Consider the following 26,352-nt stretch of genomic DNA (forward strand, 5'->3'; position numbering starts at 1 on the left):
TTTTGGTGATCTAACAAACCTGTGGCTTGTTGCATAATCCATTAATTTGGGAATGCTTTTGTAAAACAATAACAGAGAAATGAAATTATATTGGTCAGCTGAAATATCAGTGCTGTTATCATTGCTGCTAATCTAGTTTAGGAGTATACAAATGTACTTTTTGTGTTAAATTGGCCCTTATATATGTTTAAGATCAACCTTACACGTAGCTGTCTACAATGTTAATGCAACCACGCTCTGTTTTGTGATAATGTTAGTATTATTTGCCATGAGATTGAGAAATCATTTGTAAGTCGCTTTGGATAAAAGCTTCTGCCTTGTGGCATTTATCAACCACATTGAAGTGTCAAACCTGTTGGGTGTATACATTTTTGAATTCATAGGAAGCCAATAGCTTGGCAGAAAGTTAAGGTGAGAGAGGTTTGGGTTAGATGCTTCGTATTGTTTGTCAAAAAGATGGTACCTTTCCGCCATCTCTCAGCTGTTTCTGCAAGGTCAGACTTCTCTGTGCTTCTTTGTATTGTGCTGACACCGCAGCCGATTCATGCAAATGCAGAAGTGGAACATGAAGTGTCGCCCATCTCGTCCCCCTTGCCAGACATACCGTCTCCAATCGCACAGGTTTTACAACCCCTCCAGGTGAGATGATTTTCCCTTGCTGATCCCCAAAATACCAATTCATTTCTCTAAGTCAGATCTCCCAGCACCTGGCCGACTGCTGAGAACACGGAGATAAACCGGAGGAACCAACAATTCATTTCCCCAAGCACAGTGTGTCCACATACCTCTGAATGCTCCATTACCTATTGAGTGTCAAAGAGGGATTCTTGCTCAGCAGAAAGCGCTGCACATTGTTTAGAGGATGGATGATAGTAGGGAACGTGTTGTTCATTAGGCATCTGTTAGAGTAATGTCAAACTCAGCTTTGGTTAAGATTAGGACAGCATCTGTACTGTTTTTAGAGACAAAAAGAGGAACAGATACATCTTCTTTTGGTTCTTATAGATACCTTTATATTAGTAGGTCTCTCTCTCTTTCTCTCTGTATTTTTGCTGTTGTAAACACCTTTATTTTCTGCAGTATTGCTTAGCTCTCAAGTCAAATCCCTTTGTATTATATTTCCCATTTGTGGTTTCATTGTTACAAATCTACCTTAAATTTTTAGCCGTGCCACTCAATTGACTTCACGCGGTCGCCCAGCTTTAAAAGTGCGAGCGAGCGCAAACACAGCGTAAATGAGTCATTGCGAGGAATACGAGTTGTGATAAACAGTACGTCTACTTTGCGCAAGCCTGAAATGAAATTCATTAGGTTTGCCATCGTTTACATTTCCACCCGCTGCCTGGAATTATATTTAGTGACAGCTGCTTTGATAAGCCGCACTGTATGTTCCCGGGAATCCTATGTATTGAATTACAATTGGTAATGCGTTTCATTTTTTTTCTATAGCTTTTTCTCTTTCTCTCCCATTTCCCTTTGTAATGCTGTGTAGCCGGGGCTGAGAAGGAATATTACACAGATGTGGTTCCACCTGAGTGACAGCAGTGAGTGGAAAGGGAGGGGTTGTTTCCTGTTGGGAAGCAAAATAGGAGAATGATGAATCGCCTTTTCATATCATATGTATATTCCTGATGACACCTACAAATATATAGGCCCACTAATCTTTCTTTTCGCCAACTCTACCTGTGACCCCTTTGCACTCTTTGGATGTGTACATCTGGGATTCGGGGAGCTGGAAACCAGAACATGCGTTTCTTCGTCTGTCCGTTTAAAGTACACACCACAAGATACAGGGAGAATCTGCAGACCAAGCTGGCATTGCTGTAACACTGCTCAATTTTATACCACAGAATTGTCGGGTAGCCGCTAGAAGGCACATGAGAGGTTGCAATTTAAAGTTGCCACAGGGATTGCATTACCAGCACAATAGTGTTGTTTATCTTTCTGTCTCTCAGTGTAGTCAATACACTTGAAATGAATGAAGAGTATTTTTAAGATGGTATCACAGAAAACTAAATAAATAAAATGACTAGATAAAAAATAACTCTCGATGGGGTTTCACAAGCATTCAAAATCAAATAGCACAGTGTCCTTTTATCCAACTGCATGCTTTCCATGCCCAGTTGTTCCTAGCCGAATGGAAGCTTGGCAGGATTACGGGTCGGTTGCTCTCTTACTCGAAAGTTGTCGGAGGTTATTTTTTTCTGGCGATAATATGTAATGGCTTATATAGATCAGTGAGCACTAATCACACATTCTTCCCGGCATCTCATTACTTGAACATTCTTTTAGCTGTATCACGCCGCTGCCAGTTAGGAGATAATTTCCTCATCGGGCAGTGCTGAGTGGATCAGAGCTCTGGGTGAGATGTAATGGAAAGGCAAGCCTTTAGAAATCTACTGGACAGAGGAAAAGCACTGAGCAGGAACAGTCTGTAACTACAGACCTCAGTGGGGTAAACTAAGACCAAAGATAATATTTTACTAAGATGAGTAATATGGAACTGTGGAAATATGGAACTTTTTTTATTGTTCCTTTTCATTTTTGGGATGCTAGTTAGACCATTAAACTTCCATAGCTTTATTTTTTGCAGCTTCTTAAAGGGATAGTTCACCTTAAATGAAATTCTGTCATGATTTACCTGTTTACACTTTGTTTTGTTTTGCTGAAGATATTTGTAATCAAGCAAAAAATCAAGGAGAACCATTGACTTTCATATTAGGAAAAAAACTATGGAAGCCTATCGTGCTCAAAAAAGGGTTTGTCACAAACAGTGTTGGGAGGAACGCATTACAAGTAACGTGCGTTACATAAGGGATAATGTAGAGGCAGCCGGTAGTTATCGGGAAATAAGCCCCGACAGAGTGATCAGGACCCGACGCGAAGCGGAGGGTCTTGTATCACACTGAAGGGGCTTATTTCCCGATAACTACCGGCTGCCTCTACATTATCCCGCTTATTACACGGCTACTTGCCACATAAGAAAAAAACTGGACATGAATATGAATTTGAAACATTTTAAGCACAGATGCATAAAATGATCGTAATACCTTATTAAGATCCTCTGCTTCATACTTGTCTGTCTCTATTTTTTTCTCTTTTAGCCAGTCTTTGAGAAGTTTTAATGCCCATTCTGTATTTTTTTTGTGTGTTGGCTTCGTAGCTGTCATGCTCTATTTTGTCAAGTTCAGTCTCAGTAAGCTCTCTGTGTCTTGTCGTTGTTCGTTCTTCTATCCACTGTTTAAATGTTTTGTTTTTTTCCGTACATGTTAAAATGAATGTCAAAATGTTGTGGTTGTCCAGTGTTTGTCCCAAGATGGTGCCAAACAGTAATCTTTATTGGCGCGGAGCGATTTTAATCGTACAAGTAGTACCCGCTATGCGTTATTACTTTTTAGCGGTTATTATTTGAAAAGAACGAACCTGCAAATGTCTCAACTGACCAATCAGAATCAAGCATTCCAGAGAGCCGTGTAATAAGTAATAATATTACTTTTCGGAAGTAACGAGTAAAGTAACACATTACTTTATAAATGTACACATTAATATTTGAGTTACTTTTTTAAAAAAGTAATGTGAGTTACTTTTCAGTTTAATGAATACAATATTTTTTTTACTGAATTAAACTGAACGTAGTTACGTAGATCACTCTATCCGTGCGTGCCTGCACTGAAAAAATAATTCATTCAATTTACAACATTTTTTTAAGGTAAGTGGGTGCAATCAATTTATTTAAAGGCGCTCTAAGTGAATTGACGCGTTTTAGACCATAAAAAATTTTTTGTTACATACCGGAAACATCTCCTCACTATCTGCTTGCTGCCTGTCTGCTGATCAAACTGTAAAAAAACGCAATCTCTGTAGACAGCCCAGGCTTCACAAACGGCAATATCAACATGTGGCCAAACCTAGCACCACAAAACAAAACATAGTGTTCCAGCCAATAAACGACAAAAAGGATTTGGGGGTGGGGGTTGGGCGCGTTCATGAAAGCACGGAAGGGAGGGGGAGGAGTTAGCTACGCTCCATCTGTTTGAAAACAATTCAAACGTCAACAACAACTAACGTCTCGCAGATTCACTTAGAGAGCCTTTAAGCTACATTTAAACAAATTTTTTTGTTTTGTTTTTCAAATTTTTTAAATGTAGCTTAAATAAATTGATTGCGACCACCTACCTTAAAAAAATTGAGTAAATAATTTATTTTCAGTGTGAGCACGAACAGTTTGAGTCAGAAGGTGGCAGGCCAGAGCTTGACATTTTTGAGATGGAAATATTCAATTTCTGAAAGCAGAACTTCTCATTCATAAAAAACCCCTACAAGGCCTGAAAGAGATCAAGCCTCAGCTAAGTAAGAAAAAGTACCGCAAAAGTAACTTGAAAGTAACGTAAGTATTACTTTCCATGAAAAGTAACTAAGTAACGCAATAAGTTACTTTTTTGGGGAGGAACTTAATGTTGTAATGCATTACTTTTAAAAGTAACTTTTCCCAACACTGGTCACAAACATTGCTCAAAATATATATTTTTTAATTTAAACAGGTTTGTAACAATGTGAGGGTTAGTAAATGATAACCGGATTTTTTTTTTTTTTTTTTTTTTGAACTATTCCTTTATCAAGAAGATTTTTGATATCCTTGATTTTATGTCATTTGAATCGCTGGTTTTGCAGTGCACATTTTGTTTTTGCACTCTTACGGCAGACATCAGTGGGCTTTCATTGGTCATGTTGTTAGTAAAAGTGTTGCAGTAAGGTTAGAGGATTTGAAAGATTGTGAGCAGGACTGATCCGAGGATAATGCACTTCTCACTTTCTTTCTGGAAATGTCACATGACCTCCAACCAGCAGACAACAATCTCTCCCATTCCACACCTCCACTGCTTTGGCTCGGTCTACACATTCATGTATTGCTGAATATTTTACTGTATTTCTTCAATTGTCTGCTTACACAAGAAAACACTGTTTGTAACGTAGTTTATGTCAGTTCTCCTTGAACATGCTTGAATGGCGTATGTTTGTGTTTCCGCGTCGGCACCGCCGATTTGCGTTCGCGTACACCTCCGCAACTTGCAGATGAATTTTGTAACAAAGTGCCACATTTTATGTGCTAGGAGAGGAAGGGAGCTGGGGCTGCGGGGGATGTAACTACCTGCTCCCGTCTGCAGATGACCTCACCGTCTGAGGGGGTGGAACACACTGAGCCGTTTCAACAGCCTTCCAGGACGCCCCTGTTTATTTTTGTCTATGGAATGATGGGAAATTTGACTGCTGCAGAAACAAACTGACACCCTTGTGCAGCCAGCCGGTCACGCCAGACCAGGCCAGGCAGGGGCGAGCGGTGTGTGTGTGCGTGCATAAGTCCTGTTCCTGGAGTTTGGCCGTCCTGGGTAGGAGGTATAATGGAAAGGATGGCGCGGTTGTGAGCAAAGTTTGCTGTTCCGTGGGTCATAGTGGTCAGATTGTGTTTAAAGTCAAAGCAAGAAATAATCGGAGGTAATTCACTCATGTGTCGTGATTACACCCCGCTCCACCATCTTAAATCAAGTCCTTTCACTCACGGCCAGCTGTGTTCAACATGTTTGTATAAAGTTAGCTCCATGCGGCATGTGATTTTCCGCACCATTTTTAACCTTTTTCAACGACCGATTAATTTATCAACCTGAATGGCACTTACTGTACTGTGTCAAATACACAGCTCCTTCTGTTACAATCCGTCGCTTAACTTATATTTGCACAGCGACTGTACATATATAGCATGTGCACAAAGTGAATAAATCAAACCATGAAAATCGTCAATTAAGTGATTTCACTGTGTCTACGCGGGCGAGCTGGGCACTAAGATGTTCAAAAATATGCAAAACCCTCTAAGTGCATCTGACATGTTTTCTTATAAATGAGCATTTTTATTACTTTTAATGGATTCTGCCTACAAAATGGTATTGGATTTGAAGCATAAGTATTGGATGAACATATAATACATGCCGAAAGCATTTGTTCAATATCATTATTTCATTTTTGATGGAGGATGTGTTTAGCGGCTTTTGCTTTTGAGTTCTTTATGTGTTGTCCTACTATAGTCAATGAAGCTTTTAACTAATTTTACATATTTGTCTGAAATTATTATTATTATTTTTTAAATATCATAAGTGTTGCTGCTATGAATTTTATTGTTTATTATATTAACATCGCACCATTAAAATTGATCGAAGATCAAATCCAGTGGTCTGAATTACTTATTTAAAATGACCTCACTATATTTGCATGCGCAGTTATTTAGACATATAGACATTAATACAAGTAAAGTTGAGTTTTATGCCATGTGTGACCTTGTCTGTGAAATCCAGGCTAAAGTTTCATAATTACTTTTGTGATTATGAGCATTAGTTTGATTTCACCTAACATCTTATACATAGCCTTACTCAGTTAATATTAAATATATCAAGGTTAAATTATCACAGAATGTTCTTTACATTATGATGGATGATTTTGTGTAAAAGAAACACTAAATCACTATAAAGACTTTAGCTGGGTTTTCTCAGGGTCACATATACACCAAAGATACGTACTGTAGATATAAACCCAGTGCTTGGCACTTAGCAAAAACTGATTAGTGACACACATTATTGGTCACTTCCAACATAGACGTGTATTGTTATGATGACCTCCTGATGTTAAGTGAATCATTTCTATGAAAGCTCAGATCCAAGCATGATTTGTCTTATGTTTGTCAGATGTGGCATCAGGTTGGTTCATTGTTTCGTTTGTCCACCTTTCAAATGTTCCAACCACAGCTGCACCAAATCACCTAGTTAAATATTGGCGTGCCATAAACTTGATTTCGTACCACCCACGTCTGCTTTCATTCACCAAAACCTTAATAATAAATGTCCGTGATAATAAAACTTTGCCAGTCGCCCCCTCAAAATCAGACCCAACCCCACCTCCCTGCATCGCTATTTACATTTGAAGCCAAGTGAAATTCGAAATGAAAGGGTGTAACGGTATCTGGACTTGTAGACGCCATGCAAAACACGAGCACGCCCAGTACGTCGTTGACAAGCATAATTTGTTCAGTGACAAAGTGCCGGCTGCAGTTATTTTTATGTTTAATTGGGTAATGCGCTGTTTTTACTATGAATCATTCATTAAATTCAGTTGGCCAATGTCATGCCCCTGATGTTTTTCTAAAGGTTTTTTTTTTGTTGCTCTATGTTATGTCCATCCTGTGGATATGGGCCCCATTCAAATCATCTGTAAAGGTGGTTGAGGTGTAGGGGGGGATGAAATGGTCAAATGTAAATATCCTTCTGTCTTCAAACATCTGGTCTCGGGCACAAGGGGTGGAGCGGTGTTGGGGGGGTTTGGGTTGGCGTTCTGTGATCTGCGTCTCATCTGTCTTGATTCCACTAGTTTTCCATGGCAGGAACCCCCGTATAACAACCCACCATCACGTTTCATCATCTCCCACCCTGAATAATGCAGCGGCAACTGGTGTTTTTAAGCTGCTTTCACTTTTTTCATTTTAGACAAGTGAAGAAAGACAACCGCAAGTATGTTTCATCACCGTTCGGATCTCATCTGATGTTGTACAAAGAAGCCCGTAACTTAGATTTGAGCTACCTCAATCCGTTAAAACTCAAAGTTAACAGTGTATGATTTTGGGGAGATTTTGGGGAGATTTTGAGTCTCTAACGTAGGCTCAGTGCTTCGAAAAACCATATGGGTTTCTGTTCTAATGTGGCTGACGGGGCGTGCAAAGATTATGGATGTGTCCGAAAACTGAAACATTATGGTTTATGTTATAGATAGTTTGTTGAATGGCAGAAAAGTAATAAAGAATCTGAACGGCATGTTGTATGGTGCATAAGTAAATGTCACATTTATTATTTTCTTAACTCAATTTCTACCAATAAGAAAAACATTGTGGTCACTGTAATATTTGTTATCACTAAGCTTACCCAAATATGTTTTATATAATTAGTCATGGTGCCTTGAAAGCCCTTCTTAAAACAGTTTACTTAAAAGGTATCTGTATATAAAAACACTGCTTGTAAAATCACTGACTCAATGTTGCCTCAGTTTTCGGACACAGCCTGCGGTCGACACAGGAAAAAGGAAAACCTTTCCACCACCATCCTGTTGTGCAAGGATCAGTTTTAAACCTTGAACTCATTCAGAATAAGATCAGGTCTAAATTTGGATTGGCAGTACGTCACCAAAGATCATATCTGCATATAATGAGGAAGCAATTGCATATGCGGTGTGTCACTCAAAAGACCAGGTTGGCTTTTTGCACGATGCCAAAAACAGCCAGGTGGCCCCAATAATGCAGGCGGGGTCTGAAACCAGTATCCGTGCAGACCTATTTATGATCCAGAGAAGAGAAAAGAGCCAGCCGAAAAAAAAAACGTACTGCATAATTTGAATGTTTATATGAAATACGCTTTTGATTTGGTGACCAAAGCTCCGTTGCTTTGCTTGTTTGAACACCGAGGTCCAAATCCAGAGCCAGCCGACTGCAATGAGACATCTGTTTTAACTATGCACGACAAAAGTCATTGGCCTGACAGTAAATTGTTCGTTTTTCATTTCTCCCTGTCTCTTTATTCCTCTCTCTCATCTCCTGCTCCCGTCTGGGGTGTGAGACAGCAGCCCCAGCATCGAGCGAAACTGCCGTTGCGTGTAGATGAGTTGTTGTGCTCTGTACCCGACTGCAAATGAACATCTGGCTTGCATATTGGTTCCATGTGTGAAAACGAGGTCCGCCCCGAATAATGACTAGACTCAATCAGGATTCAGGGGAGAGATGAATGCGCGCTGATCCTGATTTTCTCGACAGTTCAAATTGGCAGCACCTTACATAATTAAGGAGCAATTGGCCAAGATTAGACGGGCTACGGACCCTGACCAATCATTAATTTGAAAACCTGTCTCTGGGTCTGCACCCCCCATCGCCCCAACGCACACCCCACCGACCTCTTTCAGAGTTTGCAAAGCGCTATCAGCTGGTAGCTATTTGTCAGGAACCCCCCTCATAATGACCTTAATTGTTTTAGACAAACAAGCAAGCTTGTGGCCTAGGCTTTTTATACAGGAAGACATGGCTTCTTTGATCCATACTATATTTCTTAGTGGAGCCTCGGAGCTATTTACCAAAGAGATTTATCCACAGACAGACAGACAGGGAGAGCACTGTTCCAGGCTCGGAATGGCCACTTGAGAGACGAAAGAAACCCCAAAGCATTTAGCTTGATGGAATTCTGATTAAAAACAATTGAGAGCATTACACGAACCTCATCTATTTATCTTGCACGTAAGCGTTTCGGTAGGCTGTGTGCTTTGCTATAAAAGGATTGTGGAACGTTTATACGTGGCCATGCCGTTTGTCATTTTACTAGGTGCAGGTGGCATTTGAGGCGAGCGTGGCATAATGTTAGCCTGAACGTTGATGCTGGGTGTTATGCATCATTAAGAACCATAAATGCAGGCTTTGTGAGAGAGAAAAAAGAAAATTTACTTTTACTTTGTCACCGGAATTGTAAGGTGAGGCCAGTGACAGACGTTAAAGGTTGTTTTAAAAATGCATTATATTTTTACATTATAAATGTGACCCTGGCTGTGAAATCCAGGTTAATCTAAACATGAGCCATGAAAGTTTGATTTCACTTTGAGTTTAATCTTTGACGTGAGTTTATGTAAATCATAAAATGAGTTTAGCTGGGTTTTAACAGATTTTGTCATAAATTTTTTGATATTTCACTAGTTTAATTTACACGCCTTTAAAGTTTCGTAAAATGTTCTTTGTTTAGTCATAGAGAATTTTTAACATCCAAAACGTTTAAAAGGTAAGAAAGAACTAAAAAGTTATTTATGAAACAATGAAATTGTTGTAAAGAACCGCTTAAACACCTCACTTTTAAATAGTTTTACACGTTATTGCATCACTATTCTCATTTCTATAAAATAACTAAAATATAATCTATAGTTTTAGTGGCTTTTTCCATTTGTATATTATCATGAAAATATGTTTTTTTTTTCATGTTTAAGTGCTATAATTTGGTCCCCAGTGCTTCTATCAACCTATAGAAAATGTGAAAAAGAGCAACCAACTTGTCTATAGTTTTAGTGGCTTTTTCCATTTGTATATTATTTTCTTTAAAGGGGACAAATTATGAAAATCTGACTTTTTCCATGTTTAAGTGCTATAATTTGGTCCCCAATGCTTCTATCAACCTATAGAAAATGTGAAAAAAGATCAACCCAGTAACTTGTCTATAGTTTAAGTGGCATTTTTCCATTTGTATATTATTTTCTTTAAAGGGGACAAATTATGAAAATCTGATTTTTTTTCATGTTTAAGTGTTATAATTTGGTCCCAAGTGCTTCTATCAACCAAGAAAACGTGAAAAAGTTCAACCTAGTAACTTAGTTTTGGTAAACCATTTTTTGCAAGCATGTGAAAAAATAGGTCATTGAAATTTGGCTCCCCCTGTGATGTCAGAAGGGGATAATACCGCCTCTTAATATGCACTATCTAACCACGGCACTGCCATTTAGTGCAGAGATCAGCTCATTTGCATTTTAAAGGACACACCCAAAAACGGTTTTGCTCACACCTACAAAGTGGCAATTTTAACATGCTATAATAAATTATCTGTGGGGTATTTTGAGCTAAAACTTCACATATGTACTCTGGGGACACCAAAGATTTATTTGACATCTGAAAAAAGTCTTATGAAATGTCCCCTTTAATAATTTGCACTTTTAATATAATTTTAATATTGTGCCTTCAAGTCTGATTCACACCCCTAGGTATCAGAATTTGACAGCACACCCAAAACGTTTACTGCGGACGCGAGCTGATTTGGCTCAACTTCAAATTGTTCTCCGCATGCTTTGAATAAACAAACCGAAAACATTGCGATTGTTTACAGGTGTTGCCCGGCGACGCCTCCCGCGCGGCACAGCCGTCTATCAAGGGCTTAGCTATACGAGTAGTGTCAGTGATGGAATGAGCACAGGAGAGGAGGAGACATAATCAGGAGAATGTGCAGCAGCCCTAAAATGAAAGGGCCAAGTCCATATGTGTGATTCCGTACCCGTAAACAGCTCGCAGCCAGTTGCAATTACAACGTCAGACATGACTGCAACTATAATCACAGCAAGATGGAGCCGCAGCGGGCCGGCTCAGATGACTTACGGGACCTTTTCTTCCCGTTCTCGCTCACATTTGTCAGCACATCTGTTAGCCGAATCACTGATCGTGATGGAGATGGGGGAAATCACGCCGTTCTAGCTCAGACCTTATTTTTGCTCGTTCTCAACCTGCTCAGCGGAGCTCCTGGGATCCCGCCCTGTATCTGCAGGAAAAACGTGGCAGCGGGGCATCAAACAAACAAGTCAGCATGAAGTGTGTGTTTGTGTGTGTGTGCCGAGGGCCTAACTTTCTGCCCATTTGTTGCAGATGGCTGCCTGCTCTCCACTCGTTTCCCTGTATAATCATTTAATCACCCGGAGCTTCTGGGCCAGAGGGCCACACCTACACTTTTGTACTGTGAATCCTCTTCAGGTAGCAGCACGCTCTGATTGTCTTCCGCTGCCTTTTCCAGCGTTCCTTGCCATTCTGCCTTCTGTTTTATTTTCTGGGTGAATGGCATTTTAAAATGAGCGTTGTGAACTTGACATACTCAGTCTGAACTGTATTTTGTGCGTCATCACTCGCATATGCTACAAAATTGGCATCACAAGTACCATGGGAAAATATACACTACTGTACGAAAGTTTAAGAATGCTTGACTGAAATGTTTCTCATGATTCTAAAAAACCTTCATGTGTATGCTTAAATGTTTGAAAGAAATTTTGTAAACAAAATTATAGTTGCGCCAAATATGTTAATTACTTTCATCAGAAAACCTAAAAATATTAAAAAATTAACTGAATATTGTAGAAAAATCATCCAAGTTTTAGTGTTGTTAAAAGGCATCTCAGGTTTAGACCTCAAGAAGCTCTCTGATAAAATGCCACGAGTAGGGCGTACGTTTACAAAAGGTATTTTAGACTATACTGCAGATAACAATTTATAACAGAGTTTTGACTTATTTTAGATGCTTGTAGTTACAACATAATTTCTGTAGTTAAATTTTTTGATATTCTAAAGTTTTAAGAAATTTTGTCTTATTTTAATTTGTGAAAAAATAATAAATAATATTAAAAATAATAAACTAATATAATAATAAAAACCATGATACCATTATATTTGTTATTTTTGCAATTTTATATTGATCATATATAATTATTTCTTAGCCTCTTTATTAGAATACAACCAGAAAATACAGGAAATGTGTATGTAGTATTAAAAACAGTATAAAGGTATAAGCTCAAGTGTCAAGTATTTAGGGTAAACTCCCCTTACACTTGAGCAATAGCAGGCAGCTGCAGGATCTCTTAAACCTAAATGAAATTAAATCCTAATTTTTAATTCTAATCGAATGACTTCAGGACTTCAGTCTCCTCAAAAAAGCTCAAGATGTGTTTCGTGCCAAGAGAGGTCACACTAAATACTGACTGATGCCCGAAGAAGACATTTAGTCCTGAAAATGTACATATAGTGTACATATTTCCTGTATTTTCTGTTTGTGTCCTACAAAAAGAGTAAAAAATAAATATGGATGGACATTAAAACTGCGTTAAAACAACAAAGCTGGTGATGGTGGCCTAAGACTTTTGCACCACTCTGTATATATTATTGTTACAGTGAAGCATTTAAATAAAAGTGATTTAACTATATTTTAAATATAATTTGTATGTTTATTAAGGTATAAAACACTGAAAAGTGATTTTTTTTTAAAACCATTCAGAATTTATTGAGCTAAATCAAAAAATGTCAAAAGGCTGAACTTTAAAGATGTATTTTCATCTATTTTTCATTGCCCAGATCAATCTCCCCGCTATCTTACTCACTCAACAGTTTGTTTAGAAAAGGGCCTTGAAGACACAAGAACAAGGGAAAAGAGAGAAAAGGGGAAGCACTTTGTTATTAAAAGATGTTTTCACTGAGGAATGTGTGCATCAGATTTAGATTGTTTCCTATTAGCAGCTTATCTCCAAGGCTTTTGGCTAAGGGCCTTGTCAAAGCTTTTTTTCCGACGAGAGGGAGAGAGTATGTGTCAGGCCGATGAGAAAGAGACCAGGCAAGAGCCTGGGGAATTAACCACTGCTGCCATAGAAACCCTGAAATCCGTGACACTTGCAGTCCGATCTGTGACGCGACAACACCCTTGGCTGACCATGCAGATCATGTGCCCTCACCTAAGGAAGACTGAAAGAACAGAATATGTAGAGAATGGCAGCGTGCTTTTCAATGCACATATTGAAATCGAAAAGGATTGACAGATGTTTTAAAAAGTGTGTTTGTAGGAACATAAACTATCACAATAGACACAATTTTCCATTGAGGTAATGTGTCTGTCTTTTTTCTGTTAGACACATATTACTGTTAAAACTGAATTAAGGTATGACAGATTTCTGAAAATTGTTACTCAAGACTAATTTTATTGAAAGTAAAGGATTTATAAAAGTAATCTTAATGCCATTAAAAAAACATAATGATGGAATTTTACAGTACTTTGTATGCAGGTGGGCATAACAAATGGTTTCCGCTGCACAGAAATTGTCCCAATGTTATTCAAAGAATTTCGTGATTCCCACACATGCAGCAGGCGAACTCATGCCCTCCAACAGAAGTTCTCAAAGAGCTTGTAAAAGCCATTCTTGAACAAATGTGCACACAATTCTCGGCATTCCTTCACTCCTGGATCAGGCTGGCTGTGGAAACTATGAAAGTTTGAAAACATGGTGTTCATATTCACTTTTATAGAGAACTAATTAGGGATTTGTGTGTTTTCACAAACAGGTTGTTCATGGCTACAGATGTTAAGCTTCCTCTGTGTTTGCTGAGCTTGGCCCGCAGATCTGGACTACCGCAGACTATTTGCACAAGCAGAACTTCCTGCTCAGCTGCTGTCTCAGCGTGCTTGTCTCATTCTTTCATGAACATTCAATTTAGAGATTATACTTGTACTATACATTGTGCATAAATTATGGGTGGATTTGTTTGTGCGTTCGTGTTAAAAGAGCCGTGCGGCATGAAGACCGTCCGCCGTTAATGGGGCCCCTGGCAGATCCAGCAGGAAAAAATAAGTCCGGTTTTGCCCCTCCTGCTCATTGGATTTTTATTTTTAACTTCATTGTTGTAGAAAAAGAAGGATCAGCCCTGGCATGCCTACTGCCAGCTGTGTTTTTGTCTCTCTTCCCTTTTTCAATGAAAAAATACATCTAGATGCCTTGCAAAACAACTCCGATTGTAGCAACCCCAAAAGTATGCTATTTCTCTGAATTTAAATGACTTGCCTTTCTTTGTATCACAAACATAGTTCTTCGTCGCTCTCCACAAGAGGGAGAAAGATCGCCTAGAAAGGACCAAATCCTAAATCAAATTCAGTTTAATCCTCGCCTGTCGTTTTTCTCAATTCTAACTGTCGACAGATGTGCCTCTCTCGTCTCCCCTCCTGCCTAGAAAAGTGACTGGAGGTCACAGACGTGTGTTATCCACTGATAAATTGCAAACAAAAGGTTTCATTTTAGCTGAACTCTGTGGTCAAAGTGACTCTGCTGCTTGTAGCCTTTTTAAACCTTGTGACTGCTATTGATTAGTGGCTGTGTCACTGCCCTCTGGCTCTTCAGACATCACCACAGGGGCCATTTCAGCTATTTCTAGGTACTCGAATAGACCAGATGTCCTACCTGGACGGCTTTTTGTTTGGGAAGCAGAGGTTATTAATTGTTTATGAAGAAAGAAATAGGTGGGATAGAAAGGTGTGCATCATTAATGAATGATTTTTCGCCAGGGAAGGTACGATGTGGGCGATTTATTATTCATGTATGTCTGGCATGTTAAACAGGCAGATACTTGGAGTCGTCTGTGTGTGCGAGTCTCTACCATTACAGTATTGTACAGTGGAGTCCATACGTTGCATACAGTGTGAGTTAAATTGAAAAAATAAGCATTAATGTCTGGTATGTTCCTCATTTTGCTTTAATGACATTATACACTCGAGCTGGCATGGACTAGTTTGTGCAAAACCTGATGATCCATGTTGTCCCAGTGTAATTGGAGGGTTTTCAAAAGAGCATCTTGTGTGCTTCAATGAAAGCAAGGAAACCTGACCTTTAAAACGGGCTAACGTGGTCATTGTATCAATGTTGCTTATTTGATTACCTAGAAATATACACTATAATAGCTTTTTTGTTTGTTTTAGAATTGTCAAAATAGTAACAGTTTTAAATTCGGTTTTAAATCATAGATTTTTAAGACTCACATAACTAAACGTGACGCAATATTATAACGTGTGGTAAAAGGAATCTTTTCCATGTTTAAGGGACACTCCACTTTTTTTGAAAATAGGCTCATTTTCCAGTTCTCCTAGAGTTAAACATTAGATTTTTACCATTTTGGAATCAATTCAGCCGATCATCGGGTCTGGCAGTACCACATTTAGCATAGCTTAGCATAATTCATTGAATCTGATTAGACCATTAGCATCACTCAAAAATAACCAAAACGTTTCAATATTTTGCCTATTTAAAACTTGACTCTTCTGTAGTTACATCGTGTACTAAGACCACAGAAAATTAAAGTTGCGATTTTCTAGGCCGATATGCCTAGGTCTATACTCTTATTCTGGCGTAATAATCAAGGACTTTGCTGCCGTAACATGGCTGCAGGAGGCGCAAAGATATTATGCAGCGCCTGAAAATAGTCCCCTTGGTAACTTTCAATAGCAGGGGACTATTTTCGTGAAAAATATCCTAACTTTTTTGTTATTTTTGAGCGCAATGCTAAATTGTCTAATCAGATTCAATGGATTATTGTAAGCTATGCTAAAAGTGGTACCGCCAGACCCGGAGATCAGCTGAATGGATGAGGAGAGACTGATTAGACCATGCGTCTTCAGATAAAACTGTTCTGATTGGCTGTGTTTTGTGATTACCACGCCCCTTTTCTCATTCAGCATGGACAGACAAATAGCCTATCGTTGGAATCATATCGCATCATGTGTGGTTTGGATGTGGTGTCAGATTTTTTAACCTTACTGTGCGTATATATAAACAAAATGTAGCCACTACAGCAAACTCATAAATTAGTAATTGGTTTTCCATTGTGAAGCTGCTAAACTTTGTTTATTCATTATTTATTGATCTCTGCTTATTATTATTATTTATAAGTGTGTTGTTTTCACTCCTAAAAATGTATGTGCATTGTGAAATGCCATAGAAGAACCATTTATGACTTCTTTAGATTATTGGAAGTTATGAAAGAAATGAGGATCCACAAATAGGTTCCTCCTTAGGTTATCAAACTCAGTTTGAGTTTTTTTCTTCAGTATCTGTTTCAGGCTTGATGTAGCATGTGCCCACTCTTCCCTGTGGGACCTAGGGCCAGTGAGGCATCCTCTAGTAGCCTGTATGGGAGCCAGTGATGCACAGGTCAACACAGGGACAAAATATTACATAACACTTCAGGCCGTGGAGACAAATGTCTGCTGCCCCTCAGGGACAGGCTTATGTCGCATCAGAAAATCAACTACTGTGATGGCTTGCAGTTGTGCTTGTTGCGGTGCATGGATGCACTGGCTGTCTTTCTGATTGGTCAAAATCTAGTGGTGATCTGTTTCTGCACATTGTACTCCCTTTCGTCTTGAGTTTTTTTTCTTTGTCTAGTTAAATGCTCTCTGCAATGTATCTCTCCCCCAATATCAACTCCTTCTAGCAACAAGATGTTGTTCATGACTGTGATGTTAACTAAGGATGTTGCGCATTTTTAATAGGAAATACATCAGCACTGGTAAAAAAAACACTTTTCACAAACTTTATAAAGATTCAAGGTTTTTTTCATAAAAAACACATCTGAGTAATTTCTGGCAAGAAGTCAATTTTCTTCAAGCGCCAAAGAGGGAACAAAATAACTTTAAATTGAGACATTTACAAAAAAAATGCGCACAAACCAAGACGAGTAATAGAAAATTAACTTTATAAAAGTAATGATCACTCTTTTCTCTAGAAACCAAAACTTAACTCTCTCCCAATATCCTCCCTAACTCACTCTTCTGTTCCTGGTTTTACTCCTGAGCTTTTGAAGACCACAAAAATGTGTCCAGTCACATAGACAAACAGCAGCACTAGCTGTTGATGAGCCTTAGTTCTTGCCATTGTTTTCTGTATTGCTAGCGAGAAATCATTATGATGAGGGACAGAGAGCGTTTCTTTGTCTATGTGAAGCGGTAAATTCTGCAGGAAGGAAATAATGGCGGTCCTCAAGGCCAGCGTCATGGCAACAGGCAGATTATCAGGCCAGTGGTGTTAGGCATAAAGTGGACACAAAGAGCAGGACCAAAACTCAGACTGCTTTCATTACACTCAACTCACCATAGTCGCTTCCTTGCTCTCTCTCTTTCTCTCTCTCTCTCTCTCTCTCTCTCCATTCCACTCCACTAAGCCATTCTCCCTGTTATCTGTGTCCAATTAACTGGGAAACATCTTACTTTGCTTGTCTGTTTCTTTCTTGCTCTCTTCTTCGTCATCTTCCTCCCTCTTTCTATTCACTCTTCTTTCTTATCCATCTATCCCCCCCAAAACTCAGACCGCAACTGTCACACAGAACATTAACTTAGAGCCATATTTTATCAGCGCAGAAACGCAGCCTTTAGTCATGAAGTCTGAACGTGATTGATACCAGACCAGGCAGGCTGTTGAAAACGCTGTTTACATTCCCCTCAGAAATCAGATGAGGCCGTTCCCTCTGCGCTGTCTGATCTGAAGGTGTTTAAACGCACTCATAACATTGTCAAAATGAAAATGCCCACTGTAGTGCTTCACATCCTGGAGTCATGCATTCAAACCGATGTATAGCCGTGTTTATTTCTTTAAGACTCTGTGCTTTTGTTAAATGTGGGAAGGTACGTAATGAAACCTTTGTACTGGTTTATCTCTTTCACAAGGTACTGAATGAGATCGCTTTCCCATAAGCCCAAAGGCATTATGGGAATTTGAGTAAAATTCTGCTTTTGTTATGGCTCCGATATATTACTTTTTAGTTTGGAGATTATTTTGTTTGACTGTTAAATTACTGTTTACATCCCAATCGATCTATTTAATGGTTTTTATTGTCTGTGTTGTTTATAGTTGGGCATGATGTATGACAAAAAAAAATGTTCAGAATGAGCATTGACTTTAAACAATAGACAACATCATTACCTAAAGAGACAATTATGACTGTACTGTTAATATGTGCTTTAGATGAATCATGGCCAGAACAACGCATCTGAATTAGTTGTGAGTCATTGTACGAGGTAGTCTTTATCAGGCTGATATAACCACCATCCATCTCTTTTTTCTTTCTTTCTTTTTTATTTATTTTTTATTTGTCTGTCTTTTTTGTATTTCTTTCTGTCTTTCTTTCTTTCCTACACTGCCTCCCTTTTCCCACAGTACAGTATCTTCACACGTTCAGATGGGAAAATGAACGGATGAATAATTGACGAGGAGAGCTGAAATTATTCCCCTTGCCTAGAGCTTGTTTCTTTCTTTTTCCTTCTCTTTCCAGGAGACTCTCAGATTGCCTCTATATATTGAAGATTCTTTAATGTAGTGCACAAGTAATGTCACCACAAATTTTATTTTTTGTCTTATTTATCTTTATTGACTTTCTAAAGGGCATACCTGTTCAGGCTAGATCTGTCTTTGCATATATATCGATGTCAGTGCTCTTAGTATATATGTTTATCTATGTATACTGTATGTCTTGTGTCTTGTGTAGATTACATGCAAAGTCAATGCTAAGACGCAATCTCACACAGGACGATGCGAATAACCCGAATTGGGCAGCATGATTGATTTTTCTCAAACGCTTCTTCTACACAAGTTGAAAATGGGGGTGACGGTACACAAAAAAAATCACGGTTCGGTGCGTACCTCGGTTTTGGGGCCACGGTTCGGTTCATTTTTGGTACAGTAAGGGAAAAATGCAAACATTAAACTGCAGGTTGTTTATTACTATAAACTTTACACTTTTTTAAACACTTTTTATTAAAATGTTATAAATAATATAAATATATATATATATATATATATATATATATATATATATATATATATATATATATATACTGCTGCAAAGTTTTTAACATTATTTTATAACAGTAGTTAAATCTTTTCTTAACCTTCTCTTAAACTTTTTCTACTAAAACTTTGCACTAAACTAACAAATTAAATTCCTAAATACATTTATGAACTATTATCCTAAATTTTTTGCCACCAAAATATTTTTCTGATTTGATTTATTTTGGATTTTTGTAAGTCACAGTATAGAATTGGTTAAGCACCATCTCTGTATAAAAATAATATTACTGCTCTATGTGTAACTGCATAGCAAGCAACATGATGATATACTTATTATACACTCATATTGAGGTGAGTGAGTTGCATACATAGCCATCTTTTATCTTTTGCACGTTTCTCCTAATCTTTGCTTGTGTCGCCAATGTAAACTGTGACTTAAACTAACCAACCCCTCCACAGCGGAGTAACAGCTAAGTAAGCCCAGGTTACAGCTCTTCTCTGTCCCTACCAGATTAACTGATATGATTGACGTGAGGTGCAAATGAAAAATCTGATCACCCATTCCGTTATTCTCGCTTTCACAGAAAGCGCGTCTAATGATTGCGTAGCAACGGAAGACGTGCAACCTCTTGTTGAAAGAACAAAACAGCGCGTAAACACACATTTAACACACGCTTTTAGATGCGACACGTAAGCGGCCCCGTAAACGTTTACATCAATAATCAAACGAATATACAACTAAGTAAATAAAAATCTTTCTGCGGGCCGAATTATGTTATATGTTTGACAGAAGACTTGCGCTGAATGCGGAGACTTCCGCCACTTAATATGTTCGTGTGGAAACACGAAAATTGACCTATGTTTCGCACACAAAAGATTGTGCACCATGCCAAAAGCCCTCTACCGAAACGATCCAGTACGAATACACGTACCATTATACCCCTAGTTGAAAATTTGTGTGACACGAAGTAAAATCCCTCGTGTAATCTAGAGCATGGAAAGCGATGCTTCGTGTTTAGTGTGTACACAGGATTATAATCTGATTGGACGAGAGGCGTTTTAAGCGTATCCACGTGCATATCAGCGCTCTGTGATTTCCTGCCATGCTGATATAATATGTAATAAGACACACACACACACACATATTTCAACATGGTAAAGAGTACCAACAGAGCCAAAGCGCTCACCCACACACTCGCGGATGAATTTAAAACCCGGCCCCCGCCACGCTCAGAATGAAACAGGCAGTGTCTGTAGATTGATGGAGTGATAAGGGAGGCTTTTTTAAGAGGGGAACCGGGAACATGTGTTTTAAATAAAAGCTCCAAGACGAAGCCCCACAGCCAGTGTTACATTACAAGAAGGAGAAGATTAAAACACAGGGAAAAACATGCTTCAGCATTTTATATCATCCCTTATCGGCGCTCCAGCTGGAAGTCTGTTGCGCTTAAACTCTTCAATGTGAAACCATCCCTCTTCCCTAATCAGCAGAGAAATGATACACGTGTGTGCGAGCACTGACTGGAAATTCGTAAGGCCCTGGCTGAATGAAAAGACTGTACGCTCGCGTTCTGTCGTTCCGCCTGGCTCATTTTTCTCTTTGGGCTCCCGTGTGTAGATGTGGTGCCTGCGGGGCAGCTGAGGGTAATGTACAGCCCACAGATGGGTGGAAGCTAATAGGCTTACATACTACTACTTTTCTTCCTCCTTTTCCTCTTCATTATTCTCTTTTTGCCCCATTTTCCTTTTTTCTAGTCGGTGGGAGTAAAAAACCGTTCTGTTGAGAAGCCAGGGGTGACAAACCAACTCTGTTTTACCCTACAATCCGAACTTGTTCCCGTGCAATGATTTGTTTATGGTTCTTTCACCCTCACAATTCATTCACTAACACCCTCGTTCATTTCCTCAGTTTCTTGTTAAACAGATGTCGCTCACTCATCACCAGATGTTGTAAGCACTTCTCGCAGTAGTCTGGTAACGCAGACTGATAAGTGTGTGAGGTGTCTTCCAAGAGGCTTTGTATGCAGACGAAACAGCTGCGCATTGTCACCTAGATACCCTTTCATGTTGTGTGTACTCTAGAGGGGTTCCACTAGGACGCCGTCACTTCCACATCCGTGTGAACTGACAAAACTCACGCTCATGAGCCTCCCCGCTAACCTCTTTCATGTGCCATATCACGTAGATAGTTTGTCATGGCCTGTTATGCTACTATTTGGTGCTTGCAAGAGATAAGGCAAGAGTTGGTATTTTACATTCTTAGTTATTGTACAATATTTATACTAAATATTCCACTAAAAAAAGAAACAAAGACCTGTCTTTGGATCAGAATAGCATAGACTTGACGGTGGACTTTTTTGACTTGGCCAAGAAAGTAATAGTCTAGCAACTGCATGGCAGCTAACTAATTATCGCTCATGGTTTACCAAAACTAAGTTACTGAGTTAATCTTTTTTCACATTTTCTAGGTTGATAAAAACACTGGGGACCCAATCATAGCACTTAAACATGAAAAAGTCAGATTTTCATTATGTCCCCTTTAAAAGTAGTTTTAGCATACTGCTGCTGTTTTTCGTTGTAGTTTATATTTTCTGTATTTGAAGTATAAGATGAACTATGAGAAAGTTAAAACACCAGTGCTTGTAAAAGTACTTTATCTTTTTTGGACTGCTATGCAGAACTTCCTCAACCCCGAGTTTTGATTTGGCCGCCGGTCCTTGCAAACTGAGGGAGGCTGTCTGCTTTTTTTCTACTTATGAAGCACTTGTTCTCAAATTGAGCTGTAAAACGTGTCGTCTCGAAAACTGTTATGCTTTTCATGTGTGCACAATTCAGTGTGTGTAAAATCTGTCTCTTTGGGAATCATGCGTTTAAACAATCTTATGCTCAACTCTTAAATTGTGTGCACAGTAGCTACTCTACACTAAATTTTATTTAGACAAACTTGTTTTCTTTGTTTCGCCCGATCAGATTTCATTCAGGCCAATTTTCCATACATCACTTTTGCATGTGCTATTTTGATTTAACATAATAGAAGAAATTAATAAAAAAACAAATGTAATGTTAAAGGGGCCATGGCATGAAAATTAGACCTGTTCCATGTTTAAGTTCAATGATTGGGTCCCCAGTGCTTCTATCAACCTAGAAAAGTTGAAAAAGATCAACCCAGTAACTTAGTATTGGTAAACCATTCTCTACAAGCACATGAAAAATAGGTCGTTGAAATTTGGCTCTCCTTATGATGTCATAAGGAGCTCTTATTATAATAATCCAACCCCTTAATCTGCACTATCCAATCATAATTGCTGCAGAAAAAAGAGAGAGAGAGAAAATAATTCACAGCACAATTGAATTTCAATTCCAACAAACCACCATCATTGTGATCAGTGTTTGAATTTCATCAGCTCATTTGCATTTTAAAGGATACACCCAAAACGGCACATTTTTGCACACACATACAAAGTGGCAATTTTAACATGCTATAATAAATCATTTATATGGTATTTTGAGCTAAAACTTGCTCTGGGGACACCAAAGATTTATTCGACATCTTAAGAAAGTATTGTGCCATGGCCCCTTTAAGTTATTATTATCACATTAAATATTACATTTTACCATAAATGTTCTTTTGTAACACTGTTATATTACTAAACCTCATAATGTGAATGCAGAAGTAGTCTTGTTTAAACCAGAGAATAAGGGGGCGTGCACACCAAAACTTTTTAACACGGCTGAAAACGCCTGGATGACGCAGAATCCCAGGTGTTTTTTCAGCTGAGCGGCAGCTTTCTTCGGCCGAGCGCTATGGTACAGTAGCTGTGATACTTGAGCTGTGAGGCGGTTGGTTGTTGTTATACTTGTCCCGCCCCTCCTCCACTGTGATTGGACGGCCGTATGAGAGCTGACATTAACGAGTGGAGCTTTTCACCCATAGTTGAATCTCTTTCAACTCTCGTTGCTCAGGGCTGAACGCGGAAAAACTGCCGAGCTCCAGCTTTTAGCGCGGAACAAATGATAGCTGCTGGAATATTTGTAAAAAGCCTAGCTTTCATTGGAAACAATTGAAAACATGTGCCAGCCGCAGGCGTAAAAGCTTTGGTGTGCACGCCCCCTAAAGCTGGTATCAGGACATTTTACATGTTGTAAAATTAAGGTCAGATAGGTGAGTTAGGCTCAGTTTGATGAGCATCTCTCAGCATGCTTTGGGGCATTTGGGAAATAAACATAGTTTTTTGTATAAATAAATTAAATTAGATTTCTTCCTCACGTTGATCCACTGGAAGGTTTCACTGAGATCGGAGCAAGGGCCAGAACACAGAGAATTAACTTAAATCCCCAGCGACCATAAGCTTGATCTGTTTTTAATGATAAATAAAACACAAGAGGAAAACGACAGGAATGCACTGTGTCGGGCTGTTGTGATTAAATCGGAATTTGGAGCAAATCCACTCTGTGTGGGGAGTAAAAATTTGCTACTCCAAAAGCAATCAACAGAAGATTCTTAAATGGGCTCATGGTGTCGGTTGTGATTAGGCATGCTATATTAATAAAAGCTCATTATCACATAACTGCAACAGGCAGCCTGTTTTGTTTTTCTTTTGGACAGACGCACACAACTATACCCCAGCCGAGGCAGACTTTCGCACTTCGCAGACCAATTGTGAACAATTAACTTTGTTTCCAAAGAGCTGCAGAAAGTTGGAAGCCTGTATTGTTCACATGGGACATAAGCAAACCGTCAACAGGAGTTTACACCTGCATTTACTTGGAGGTCTGTTTTTTTATTTCCCAGTTGCATCGTGACTTTCAGCATAGCTGTTTTCTGATTATTTTAAATCTACTGTACGTCATAAGTGGAAAGGAAAACGGTAAAATGTAAGTTTGAATTTGTTTGAAACATGCAAAATGGTATTGACACTTTGACGGACGGTTCAGCCTTCAGCTGTTATATTTAAGTGCATAATTACGTTAGATTGTGGTCGAGGATGTCCAGAAACATTGATATCGCTGCACACGTGTGACTACCTGTGGGGCGGCTTGTCTAATTTCACAGACTGTTGAGTAGCTTTCGAGCATAGAGACGCATCCATTTGCTCTACGTGCGCTAGCTGTGTTGCGTTACTCTGACAGCCCGTCTTCCTGTGAGGCAGCGCTGCAAGGCGATTCGACTCCCCTCTGGAGATCGCCGCAGATTCCTTCATGCTAAATCAATTACAGTAACTATTATTAATCTATCGTGCTGTTTCTCCACGCCACCCTCCCTACCTTCCTAAACGCCAACAACTCCCATTTCCTCTTTTGAAAAATGGACGTTTTGTGTCGTGTTTATCTTTGTTCCTGTGTTAAAGAAAAAACGACAACAAAACAAGGCTATTGGTAAAGTGATAACATCTGTTTTGAGGCGCAGTGTGCCAGGAGTAAAAATGGTTTCCTCTTGTCTGGGCCAGTGAGAGCCTGATGCTATGCAGATGTGCAGCTGGGCCCCAACTGTAAAAGTTATAAGCATTGTCATAACATTGTTCGACTTCTCCAGTATTTCCTGTCTTCTGCTTAGCACTTTATTACCGATTCTGGACGCTATCCAGCTCAGGAAAGCTTAGAGAGAGTAAGAAAGAACTATGCAAAGGAACAGAGAGAGACAGTGAGGGTCTTTAACTTGTTTGGTTGGCTGATCAGCCGCATTCACTAATGCTTCTGTTCTCTTTTTGATGGCATTTAAGTTGTTAGAGAGAGAGAGAGAGAGAGAGAGAGAGATGCACAGGGAATAAGACAATAAGAGGCAGACAGATTGAAAGAGAGTTATGATATGAAGGAAAAGATTAACATTTCTTTCTTTATTTTCAGTCTTGAAAGCACCGCGTTCCTCGTAACTCGCGGGATTTAACTACGTGTCATGTGAAAATTTTGCATGAGTTAAATATATTTTTGTATTTGAGATGAATAGCGCGTGTTTTCGCAGCAATCGTGCGTCATTCACATCGCCCCACGCAAGTTCACCTCTATTTTGGTCTTTGCATTGACTTTGTAATCTACTCGCGCAAATTGTTGAATTTACGTTTGGTGTTTACGCCCCATTAGTCCATTGCCTGTTCCAATACCTTGTCTAGTGAGTTGCTTATAGAGGCAGCATATTAACTCTTTCCCCGCCATTGACGAGTTATCTCGTCAATCTGCAATACCGCTATTATTATTCTGCAACTTATAAAACCCGGAAGTATTGCCCTAGGGCAAACAGATGTATATTCGTGTATGTTTTAAAGATCGCTCTGCATCTGATCTCTATCAAAAGTCCTTCACAAAAATGGAATTCTCAGCTTTTTGCTCAAAATTTTGTGTTTTTGATGAAACCTACACATATTTGAGAGATGATAAAAACAGAACACATGAAGGTAGGATGAAATTGATTTTTTTGTTTGAAAGCAGAGGGTCTGTACTTTTATTTCTTATATTGTATGTTTATATATTTAAAAAGGAGCATTTTCTGGAAGGCATTAAGATTTTGTGAAAATCATAAAAAATGCTGGCGGGGAAAGAGTTAAAGGGATAGTTCACCAAAAAATAACAAATCCTGGCATGATAGTCACCATTGATCTGTTTACCATTTGCTTTATCCAGTCCCTCCAGAAAAACGTGATTATGCGATCGCATTATTCAATGCATAATCAGCCAAAGTCCGCATATTTATGCGGGGGCCACATTTTTCAAATACGCCGCACTTTTACAGCATAAATTGCAGATTTGGCCTTTCATGATTTCATATTCCCCGCATTTTTGTAGCAAAAATCACATAAATCTTAGCAGAAAGTTAAAAAATGTTGCATTTACTTCACACAAGTGCAGCTATATCCCCTGTTGCCATGGGAACATTATGAAGAGACATGATTATGTGACGTGAACATCATTGAAAAGCTGCAAAAGATGCAAACAGTTTTTGCAAGTTCCCTCAATTTCGTTGCATAAAATTGCATAAATATCCAGCGTATTCAATCGCATTTTTTAAGAAAATGTGCTGCAAGATCAAGGATTTTTGCCTGCAACAATCACCATAAAACTGGAAGGACTGTTGATCTGTGTGAAAAAGCAGCTTGTCTAATTAAAAAAAAACATTGTATCACATATTTATCATACTATATTTATTATACCATATACAGTAGTGGCCAAAAGAAATCTCTTGGG

General features: G+C 38.9%; 1 protein-coding gene across 5 annotated transcripts in view; it reads left to right on the top strand.

Moving 5' to 3' along the window:
- Positions 1–26,352, top strand: part of trps1 (trichorhinophalangeal syndrome I) — a 111,692-nt gene that overhangs the window by 48,609 nt on the left and 36,731 nt on the right. The gene's annotated exons all lie outside the window — the stretch shown is intronic.

This window comes from Paramisgurnus dabryanus, chromosome 19, assembly GCF_030506205.2.
Source record: "Paramisgurnus dabryanus chromosome 19, PD_genome_1.1, whole genome shotgun sequence".
NCBI lineage: Eukaryota > Metazoa > Chordata > Actinopteri > Cypriniformes > Cobitidae > Paramisgurnus > Paramisgurnus dabryanus.